The following is an 11,625-nucleotide window of genomic DNA, read 5'->3' as shown; positions in this document are numbered from 1 at the left end:
GATAATAAGAAAAAGACTTTAAAATTGAAATTACTCCTTATCTGTGAGCTGCAGAATGCATGTAGATCTAACTAGAGAAATGTGACCAAGATCTAAGGTAACAGACTTATGATTGAAAGTGAAAACAATAAAGCAATGGTTCTCAACCAGAGACAATTCTGCCTCCCATGGGATATTTGGCAGTCCCTGGAGACATTTTTGGTAGCCACAGTGAAGAGGAGCTGCAGGTAACTAGCAAGTAGAGACTAGGGATAGTATTAAGTACCTTACAATGTAAAAGACAGCCCCTGTAACCAAGAATTATTCAGCCCCAAATGCTAAAGGTGTGAGAAATCCTGATGTGTAAGAATATAATAGAGCGAGACATAAAAATATGGGTACACTGAGCTGTTTTAGGTGGAATCTTAATTAAAATACTAGTTAGGGTTTCACAATCACCTTATATCAGAGAAAAAAATTGTATTTTAAAGAAGTGGATTATACATTCGACATTAGCCACAGCAACTTCTTTCAAGATATGTCTCCAAAGGCAAAAAAATAAATAAATAAGTCAAGCAGAGAGAGTCAATTATCATATGGTTTCACTTATTTGTGGAGCATAACAAATAGCATGGAGGACATGGGGAGTTAGAGTGGAGAAGGGAGTTGGGGGAAATTGGAAGAGGAGGTGAACCATGAGAGACTATGGACTCTGAAAAACAATCTGAGGGTTTTGAAGGGACGGGGTGGGTGGGAGGTCGGGGTACCAGGTGGTGGGAATTATAGAGGGCACGGATTGCATGGAGTACTGGGTGTGATGCGAAAATAATGAATACTGTTATGCTGAAAATAAAAAATAAATTAAAAACAAACAAAGAATAAAAACACAAAAACAAAAATGAACTTTTGGGACTTCATCAAGATCAAAAGCTTCTGCACAGCAAAGGAACAGTCAGCAAAGAGGCAACCCGTGGAATGGGAGGAGATATTCGCAAATGACACTACAGACAAAGGGCTGATATCCAAGATATAAAGAACTCCTCAAACTCAACACACAAAAAATGAATAATCATGTCAAAAAATGGGCAGAAGACATAAACAGATACTTCTCCAAAGAAGACATACAAGTGTCTAACAGACACATGAAAAAATGTTCATCATCATTAGCCATCCCACACTGAGATACCACCTTACACCAATTATAATGGCCAAATTTGGGGAGCCTGGGTGGTTCAGTGGGTTACACCTCTGCCTTTGGCTGTGCCTTTGGCTCAGCTCATGAGCTTGGGGTCCTGGGATCGAGCCCTGCTTCCACCTCTCTGCCTGCCTCTCTGCCTACTTGTGATCTCTCTATCTCTGTCAAATAAATAAATAAAATCTTAAAAAAGAATGGCCAGAATTAACAAGACAGTAAACATGTGTTGGAGAGGATGTGAAGAAAGGGGAATCCTCTTACACTGTTGGTGGGAATGCAAGTTGGTGTAGCCACTTTGGAAAACAGTGTGGAGATTCCTTAAGAAATTAAAAATAGAGCTACCCTGTGATGCTGCAATTACACTACTGAATATTTACCCCAAAGATACTGATGTAGTGAAAAGAAGAGTCATCTCTACCCCAATGTTCATAGCAGCAATGGCCACAATCACCAAACTGTGGATAGAGAACCAAGATGCCCTTTGACAGACGAATGGATAAAAAAAGATATGGTCCATATATACTATGGAGTATTATGCCTCCATCAGAAAGGATGAATACCCAACCCAACTTTTTATCAACATGGATGGGGCTAGAAGAGATTATGCTGAGTGAAATAAGTCAAGCAGAGAGAGTCAATTATCATATGGTTTCACTTACTTGTGGAACATTAAGAATAACACAGAGGACATGGGGAGATGGAGCAGAGAAATGAATTGGGAGAAATTGGAGGGGAAGACGAAAGATGAAAGATGTGGCTCTGAGAAACAAACTGTGGCTCTGAGAAACAAACTGAAGGTTTTGGAGGGGAGGAGGATGAGGGTTGGGTGAACCTGGTAGTGAGTATTATGGAAGGCATGTATTGCATGGAGCCCTGGATGTGGTGCATAAGAAAATGAATACTGGAACACTGAAAATAAATAAAATAAAATGGAAAAAAATAAAAAATAAAGTAGTGGATTATAAAAAGCGTTTTTTTAATGATTTTGAGTTGCCACAGATACTTGTTTTGAAGTGCACATGCTAGTTGGCAGAACCAAGACTCTTCAGAAGGGAAGTCACTGTGCACAGCCACACTTGGCAGTGGATCCTCTATGACCACCAGTCAGGGTAAGGGAGTATAGACAGGTAATATGGGACACATACAAAAAAATGTGTCAACCAAAAATCTGTGTTAATTATTATTATATTTTAATTTATTTATTTATATTTATATTTTTATTTATTTATATTTTATTTTATTTTATTTTATAATAATTCTATATGTAAATATTTCTAATTAGACTTAATGTCTACAAAGTAAGATTATACTATGCAAAGTGCATTGTAACTTGACTTTTTTTTTCATTTAAATAATAAAATAAGACCACTCCCTTTGCTGGATCTTTCTCCTTCACTTACTGGGAAGAACTGAAATGGAACTTTTGGTCTACATAGCACATGACAGATATGTGGCTATTTGTAAACTCCTACATTGCACAACCATCAGGAACAGGAAGGTGTATGTTCTGCTGGTAGTGACCTCATGATTCTTAGGTATCATTTAGGGCTTTAGATACTCTGTTGTGAATTTGCCTTTCTGTGGTCCCAATGTGGTGGACAGCATTTCCTGTGATCTCCCTCTGGTTACTAAGCTTGCCTGCATAGATACCTACAGATTGTCATTGTTGGCAGCAGTGGGATAATCTCTGAGCCTGTTCATGATTTTGCTTATCTCCTACAGTCTGTTCCTCATAACCACTAAGAGTCACTCTTCTACCAGAAATCCAAAGCTCATTCCACTTTGATCACATCATAGTGGTAATTCTCTTTCTTGGCCCATGTATCTTCATCTGTATCTGTCGCTTCAGCAACCACTCTGAGGATAAGTTCCTTGCTGTATTTTACACCACTGTTACCCCATCTTGAATCTAATTATCTACACTGTGAAACAAAGAAATGAAGACAGCCATGAAGAAATTCTGTCATGATTTTGTGAGTTCAAGAGAGAATAGTTAGATTAAAATTTAATTTTTAAAGGAAACTTTAGATCTTTTAAAAACTGTTATTGATATGATACAGAGTATATAAGACTTAAAAATGTCAGACCTTCAAGGATATTTTAAATCTAGTACCAACAACAACAACAAAATAAATTAATGGCATTAGATATTTTATACGATTCCAACTAATTATAAAAATTGTCCATTAAAAATTCACTCTTAGGGATGCCTGGGTGGCTCAGTCTGTTAAGTGTCTGCTTTTGGCTCAGGTCATGATCCTCAGGTCCTGAGATCAAGTCCCACATCTGGCTCCCTGCTCGGCAGGGAGCCTGCTTCTCTCTCTGCCTGCTGCTCCCCCCTGCTTGCGCTTGCTCACTTTCTCTCTCTCTCTATGACAAATAAATCAATAAAACCTTTAAAAAAATTCACCTGTATTTAAGATATATCAAATATATGCTTCATTTGAGTGTAAGAACGGCATTGGTTGAAAGGGAAAATAAAGCAAATCTCCAGAAAGTCTACCATATTTTTCTGTATAGTCAGAATGATTTGGCACTTACTGTGCACCCGAGGTTGGTTCTCTATCTCCTCAATAATTTTAATGTCTGAGTCAGCACTTACACATGGTGCTTCCTAAGAAAACAGTAACTCTGAGTTTCAGTATCTATGGATATACTGCCACAGTACACTCATTTTTCTTGTGCCTCCAAAATGAGTTTTCATAGATACTTTTAAGGCTCCTAATATCATTAAAATTTATTTCCATCTTCTCACTACAAAATTTCTCAGTTTCAGAATCTATGTCCCTGACTCAAAAAAAAAAAAAAAAAGTTACCAAATTCAGGATACACCCATGGTTTCCTTAAGAGTAAACTGAATTTACAATATGATATTAAATAATAAATTACATTTTGCATGTTACCATTCTCCAGGAAACTAATGTAACAACATTTGGATATCATCACATCACTACTAATTCCCATTGATAAGACACAGTTCAGTGGAGTTTCTGCAGCTGTGAATTTGAATAGATTCATTCACAACTTGTCATTAGTCCTCTCTGTAAAACATACATTGACACATGAAATTAAAAAAAAAAAGTGACTATAAGAAGTTTTGTTTGTTTGTTTGTTTGGGAGATAGAGGAGGACAGGGGAAGGGCAGATGGGGAGAGAGAATTCTGAAGCAGACTTCCCACTAAGTGCAAAGCCCAAGACAGGGCTTGCTCTCAGGATCCTGATATCATGACCAGAGCTTAAATCAAGGGCGCTTAACTGAGCCACCCAGGTACCCCAAGAAGTTGTGTTTTATGTTTTCAACAAGTCTAATGTAGACACAAGTAGAGTTTTGACAATAAAAGAAGATCAATAGGTATCTTTAGACAATTTTCTCCAATTTACATATCATATAACCACAATTACAAAAACCAGAATTTAATGATTACAAAAAAAAAAAAAACAACTTGAAGTCATGGGGAAGAAATTTAAGGTAGTGGCAGCAAATGTGGTTATAGAGACAAAAAGAAATAGGAAAATAACCCTGTGTATTCACTCAATGAAAACTAATAATGTGAATAACATGACAATAATCAAATGTTTTATTTAACTTTAATGATGTCAAGTTGAGAACAAGACAATGTTTATGATAGGTAAGTCTATTATACAATGGTCAAACTGTCTCAAAATATATTTCTGATAAATTCCAAATTTCTCAGAGATTATTTCCTTATGTTCTATTGTGGAGTGGAGCCATGAGGCCCTGTGCAGTGTGGCAGTCACTGGTATGACCTGCCTACCACCAGCTCCTTCACCTGCAGGTTTGTGCTCTTGCCTGGCCTGCCCACATTGCTCCCACAGCAGCTTCAGCACCTGGGCCAAGAACAGTGTGTAAAGTAGCTGTGCTAGGACTTTTGGAGGAATAGGGCAGCCCCTTTCACTTCTCCTCAAAACATACCCTTGGTAAGCCTCCTGAATGTCTACAATGTTACTCATGTACCTGAGTAGCCACAGATCAAAGCCACATTGAGACCAAAGCATCTATGAAAGGCTACCTTGAACCAAAGCAGTTTTCAGACTGCCTGAAAGATTGTGATATGGTAGTTATTCCAGTAGGAGTCTTGAGAAAACCAGGCATGACACAGGATATCTGTTCCAGACCAATGCCACAGTTGTGGCCACCCTGACTACTGCCTGTGCCCAGCATTGCCCTGAGGCCATGAGCTGCACCACTTTAAATATGAGTAACTCCACCATCCCAATCACAACAGCATTTTCAAGAAACATGGAACATACAACCCCAATAAAATCTGTGGGGTGACAACCCTGGGCATTATCAAAACCAACACTAATTATAGAACTGAAGGGTTTTGGATCCAATTCCAGTCAGTGTTTCTGTCACTGGTGGCCATGCTGAGAAACCATCATCCCCCAACCACTCTAAAAATGGACCTTCCCCAGGACCAGCTGACAGCTGTCATTGGGAGGATCCAGGAGGCCAGCACCAGGGTAGTAAAAGCCACAGATGCAGCAGGCTCTACCACACCGTCTGTGGTGTATGCTGGAGCCCAATATGTCTTCTCCCTTGTGGATGCAATGAATGGAAAGGAAGGAGTTGTCAAATGTTTAAGTCCCAAGAAATGGAGTACCCCTATTTCTCCACACCATTACTGCTGGGGGAAAAGGGCAACAGAAAGAATCTAGGCATCAGCACCACTTTCCTTTCCCAGAGAAGATGATAGTCGAAGTCATCTCTGAGCTGAAGGTGTCCATCAAAAAAGGGGAAGAGTTCATGAAGAACATGAAATGAGAAAGCAGTTAGTGAGTAGTCTATTTCCCTAACTTATTAAGGCATCATGTCACTGTAAAGACATATCAGACCCCTTTGTGTTTCAGGTGTGTTAATGATGAGTATTGTATTAATGTTGCTGTCCCTTCCAAATCACAGGTCTATATGTTGATGGATCAATAAAAGTAGACTTAATCTTTTTTTTAAGATTTTATTTATTTATTTGACAGACAGAAATCACAAGTAGGCAGAGAGGCAGGCAGGGGGATGGGGGTGAAGCAGGCTCCCTGCTGAGCAGAGAACCCAAGGCGGGGCTCGATCCCAGGACCCTGGGATCATGACCTGAGCCAAAGACAGAGGATTTAACTCACTGAACCACCCAGGCACCCTGGCTTTATCTTCTTCAAAATGAAACAAAACAAAACATACATGCACACACACACAAATGTAGACATATCTGCTGATGTGTTCAATGGGCCTGAAAGAGTCCCTTGCCCAAAATCTTCACTCAGTATAGCTTGTCACAGGACCTGAAATTCCACTATATTTTTTCATTCTTTTAGTGATAAAACCATTTGCTTTTAATAAATTCATTATTTAGATATACAAAAATACAAATGGTAACATATTTGCTTGTTTTCAGTCATGCATATCATAGCATGAATGAGTTTAATTATTCTCTTCTATGACAACCAGCTGAGGTCAAACCCTTGCAGAAATGGTGGCCTGATGGGGGTAGATACTAAGAACAGAGAAAAGATAGAGAACGACAGGAAAAATGGCATAGGAAGCAAAGATTTTACATATTTTCTAACTTTTTTAGACAAGCTTTGCTCATACTATAATGAATTGAAGAGCACTGGCCAAGAGGTGAGAACAACTTTGAAGTTCTATTTGTGTAACAGGAAAATGTGTCTAACTCTAAGAAACTGCACATGAAGATCTGGGGTCCTAGTGAGAATCCCAGACTCTGCAGGCACTGCTATTTGGGACATTCACATTAAAATGTACTGATTACAGCTGACCCTTGAACAACATGATTTTGAACGGCCTGGGCCCACCTATATGCCAATTTCTTTTGAAAAATAAAGTATGCTACTATAAATATATGTTCTCTTCCTTATGGCATTTTCTTGTGTTTAGCTTACTTTATTATAAGAATATAGTATATAATGCACAAAACATACAAGATACATGTTAATCAACATTTTATGTTATTGGTAAGACTTCCAGTCAACACTAGGCTACTAGTTGTTAGGTTTTAGAAGACTCAAATTTATACATGGATTTTTTTTTCTTTTTTATTTCTTTTCAGTCTTCCAGAATTCATTGTTTATGCACCACACCCAGTGCTCCATGCAGTACGTGCCCTCCATAATCCCCACCACCAGGCTCACCCGACCCCCCATCCACTCCCCTCCAAAACTCTCAGTTTGTTTCTCAGAGTCCACAGTCTCTCATGCTTCATCTCCTCACTCCGATTTCCCCCAAACTCCCAGTGTCCTCCATGTTATTCCTTATGCTCCACAAGTAAGTGAAACCATATGATAATTGACTTACTCTGCTTGACATGGATTTTTGACTATGCAAGGGGTTAGCACCCTTAATCCCTGCTTTGTTTAAGGTTCAACAATATTATATTGTCTCTATTCTACACAAAGACTTTGCAAATGTTGATAGAAGCTCAGTTCATAATCACCAACATCTGTAAAAACATAAATGGATAAGCAAACTGTGACATATCCATAAGTTGAGCAATAAAAAGGAATAAAATAGGATTTAAAAATCATCTTCCAAGAGAAACAGCAATAAAACTGGAAAAAGTTTTCAGACAAAAGTACCCAAAACCAAAGAAAACCTTTAAACTTTTTCAAGTCTAAGGAAAATAACCAGAGGGCATACAACAAATTGAGAAATATTTATTCAAGAATCTCTCTTACACTGTTGGTGGGAATGCAAGTTGGTGCAGCCTCTTTGGAGAACAGTGTGGAGATTCCTCAAGAAATTAAAAATAGAGCTTCCCTATGACCCTGCAATTGCACTCCTGGGTATTTACCCCAAAGACACAGATGTCGTGAAAAGAAGGGCCATCTGTACCCCAATGTTTATAGCAGCAATGGCCACAGTCGCCAAACTATGGAAAGAACCAAGATGCCCTTCAACAGACGAATGGATAAGGAAGATGTGGTCCATATACACTATGGAGTATTATGCCTCCATCAGAAAGGACGAATACCCTACTTTGTAGCAACACAGACGGGAATGGAAGAGATTATGCTGAGTGAAATCAGTCAAGCAGAGAGAGTCAATTATCACATGGTTTCACTTATTTGTGGAGCATAACAAATAGCATGGAGGACAAGGGGCGTTAGAGAGGAGTAGGGAATTTGGGTAAATTGGAAGGGGAGGTGAACCATGAGAGACTACGGACTCTGAAAAACAGTCTGAGGGGTTTGAAGTGGCGGGGGGGGTGGGAGGTTGGGGTACCAGGTGGTGGGTATTATAGAGGGCACGGCTTGCATGGAGCACTGGGTGTGGTGAAAAAATAATGAATAATGTTTTTTTGAAAATAAATAAATTGGAATAAATAAATAAATAAATAAATAATTAAAAGAAAAAAAAAGAATCTCAGTAATAACAGAGGAAGTCTCTGACATTAAGCCAGATTCTGCACCTATTTCTCCCAGTTCTCTAATGTCAAAGTTCTCTGCTACATACGTGCTGCATCCCATAAGGAAAAGCTCCCATTATCCTTCCAAGCTCCAGAACTGAGACAAAGAGATTATATCCCAGGTGTTACTAAGGCTGGCCATGATAACTGATGGCTCCCATCTCCCCAACTTGGCTCTGGCTCCACACTGTGGAGATATGCCCATGGTGTGGAGATCTGCCCAGGTGAGCATTACAGAAAAGAGAAACATGGAAGCCCTGCCCGAGGAAGGTGATTTTATTTGGAGAGCAATGCAAAAAATCTATGTCCGTGGCCTACTATTTGAAATGATCAGGGTCACAGTGGAAACATCTCTAATGATCCTAAAAAATAAAAAATATATGTATTTTAAAGGAATACTAAGGAAAACTATGTACCAACAAATTAGAGAAATCATATGAAAGGGACAAATGCCTAAAAATATACAATAATAGAAAATCTAAAGAGACATATAAGAAATAGACATTGTTAGTATTTTTTTTTAATTTCCCAAAGGAAAACTCCATGCTCTGATGGCTTCATTGGTAAATTCTGCCAAATTTTTAAAGAAATAGGACCAATTCCTCTAAAACTCTTCCAAGAAATGGAGAAATAGGAAACATTTCACAACTCATTCTATGAGGGCAATTTTACCCTGATACCAAAGCCAGACAAAGACAGCACAAAAATAAATAAATAAATAAATAAATAAATAAACAAACAAACTATAGACCAATACTTCTTACCAATGCACATTCAAGTATATACTACAGAACAGAAACACATTTTAAATGTAAAGTCATAGATAGGTTAAATCTGTGAGGATGAAGGAAGAGAACAAAGTCAAAGAACAGACACTACTCAAGTTCAGAACTTAACTAAAAAGCTATAGTAACAAAGATAATGTGGTATTGACATATATCAATGGGAAGAGATAGAAGGTCCAGAAATATACTCACATAAATTTAGACAACTGATCTTTGAAAAGAGCAAAAGTAATGCAGGGGAGCGAAGAGAGTCTATTCCACAAATGCTACTTGAGCAACTGGACATCCATGTGCCAAAAAATAGAGAGAGAGAGAGAGAGAGAGAGGAGAAGAAGAAGAAGAAGAAGAAGAAGAAGAAGAAGAAGAAGAAGAAGAAGAAGAGGAGGAGGAGGAAGAAGAAGGAGAAGAAGAAGAAGAAGAAGAAGAAGAAGAAGAAGAAGGAGAAGAAGAAGAAGGAGAAGAAGAAGAAGAAGAAAGTGGAGGAGGAGGAGGAGGAGGAGGGAGAAAAAGAAAAAAGAAAAGAAAAGAAAAAGAGAAACCAACATACACCTTACACTTTTCACAAAATTTAACCCAAAAGGATCACAGACCTTTTGTGAAGTGAAAAATATAAATCTCCTAGAAGATAACATAGGAAAAAGTCTAGATGACCTTGTGTGTGGCAGTAACTTTTAAAAATACACCACCAAAGGCACAATCCATGAAAGAAATAACTGACAAGCTGTACTGCGTGGAAATTTAGAACATTTTCTCTGCAAATGACAATGCCAAGAGAATGAGAAAAACAGCCACTCTGGGAAAAAATATTTACAAGAGACCTATATGATAAAGTGTTGCTATCCAGTATACTCAAAGATCTCTTTAAACTCAACAACAAAGAAACAACCTCATTAAGAAAAAAAGTCATCAAGACACCTGATTAAAAACCTCACTAAAGAATATAGGGGTGCCTGGGTGGCTCAGTCAGTTAAGCGTGTGCCTTCGGCTCAGGTTATGATCCCAGGGTCCTGAGATGGAGCCCTTCTCAGCAGGGAGCCTTCTTCTCCCTCTCCAGCTGCCCTGTGCTTGTGTTCCCTCTCTTGCTATCTCTTTGTCATAAATAAATAAAATATTTTAAAAAAAGAATATATACAGATGACAAATAAGCATGTGAAAAGATGCTCAGCATCATGTATCATCAAAGAATTAAAAATTAAAACGAGATCCACTATAAACTTATTAGGATTACTAAATCTAAAACATTGATAACATCAAATGCTAGCAAGGATATGGGGCAACAGGGACTCTAATCCTGATGAGAATCCAAAATGGTACACCTACTTTGGAAGACAATTGGCAGTTTCTTACAAAACTAAATAAACACTTACCATTCAGTCCACCAACTGTGCTGCTTAGCATTTACCCAAATACATTGGAACAAAAACCTCCATACTGAAGATCTCCTTCAGAAGGTGAATGGATAAATAGACCACGGTATGTCCAGACAATGAAATATTATTCAGTGCTAAAAAGAAATAAGCTATCTGGCTACAAAAAGACATGTAAGAAACTGAAAGGCGTATTACTAAGGGAAAAAAACGAATGTATGTTGTATGATTCCAACTATATGCCATTCTGGAAAAGGTCAAACTATGCAATCCATAAAATTAGTAGTTGCCAGGGATTGCACTATTGGGTATTGACCTCAAAGATACAGATGTAGTGAAAAGAAGGGCCATCTGTACCCCAATGATCATAGCAGCAATGGTCACAGTTGCCAAACTGTGGAAAGAACCAAGATGCCCTTCAACAGATGAAAGGATAAAGAAGATGTGGTCCTCATATACTATGGAGTATTACGCCTCCATCAGAAAGGATGAATACCCAACTTTTGTATCAACATTGACGGGACTAGAAGAGATTATGCTAAGTGAAATAAGTCAAGCAGAAAGAGTCAATTATCATATGGTTTCACTTATTTGTGGAGCAAAGGAATAACATGGAGGACATTGGGGAGATGGAGCGGAAAAGTGAGTTGGGGAAATTGGTGGTGGGGATGAAAGATGAGAGACTTTGGATTCTGAGAAACAAACTGAGGGTTTTGGAGGGGAGGTGAGAGAGGGGTTGGGTAAGCCTGGTAGTGGGTATTAGGGAGGACATATATTGCATGGAGCACTGGGTGTGGTACATAAGCAATGAATTCTGGAACACTGAAGAAAAAAAAAATTAGTAGTTGCCAGGGATTAAGAAA

General features: G+C 38.4%; 2 pseudogenes; both read left to right on the top strand.

The window, feature by feature from the left end:
• Positions 1 to 2,267: 2,267 nt before the first annotated feature.
• LOC122894618 lies at positions 2,268 to 3,171 on the top strand (annotated as a pseudogene).
• A 1,619-nt stretch (positions 3,172 to 4,790) lies between these two features.
• Positions 4,791 to 5,960, top strand: LOC122894617 (annotated as a pseudogene).
• Positions 5,961 to 11,625: the final 5,665 nt, after the last annotated feature.

The sequence above is a fragment of the Neovison vison genome, chromosome 13 (genome assembly GCF_020171115.1).
Source record: "Neovison vison isolate M4711 chromosome 13, ASM_NN_V1, whole genome shotgun sequence".
Lineage (NCBI taxonomy): Eukaryota > Metazoa > Chordata > Mammalia > Carnivora > Mustelidae > Neogale > Neogale vison.
Note: the sequence above shows the minus strand (reverse complement) of the source record. Positions and strands in the feature narration are given on the sequence as shown.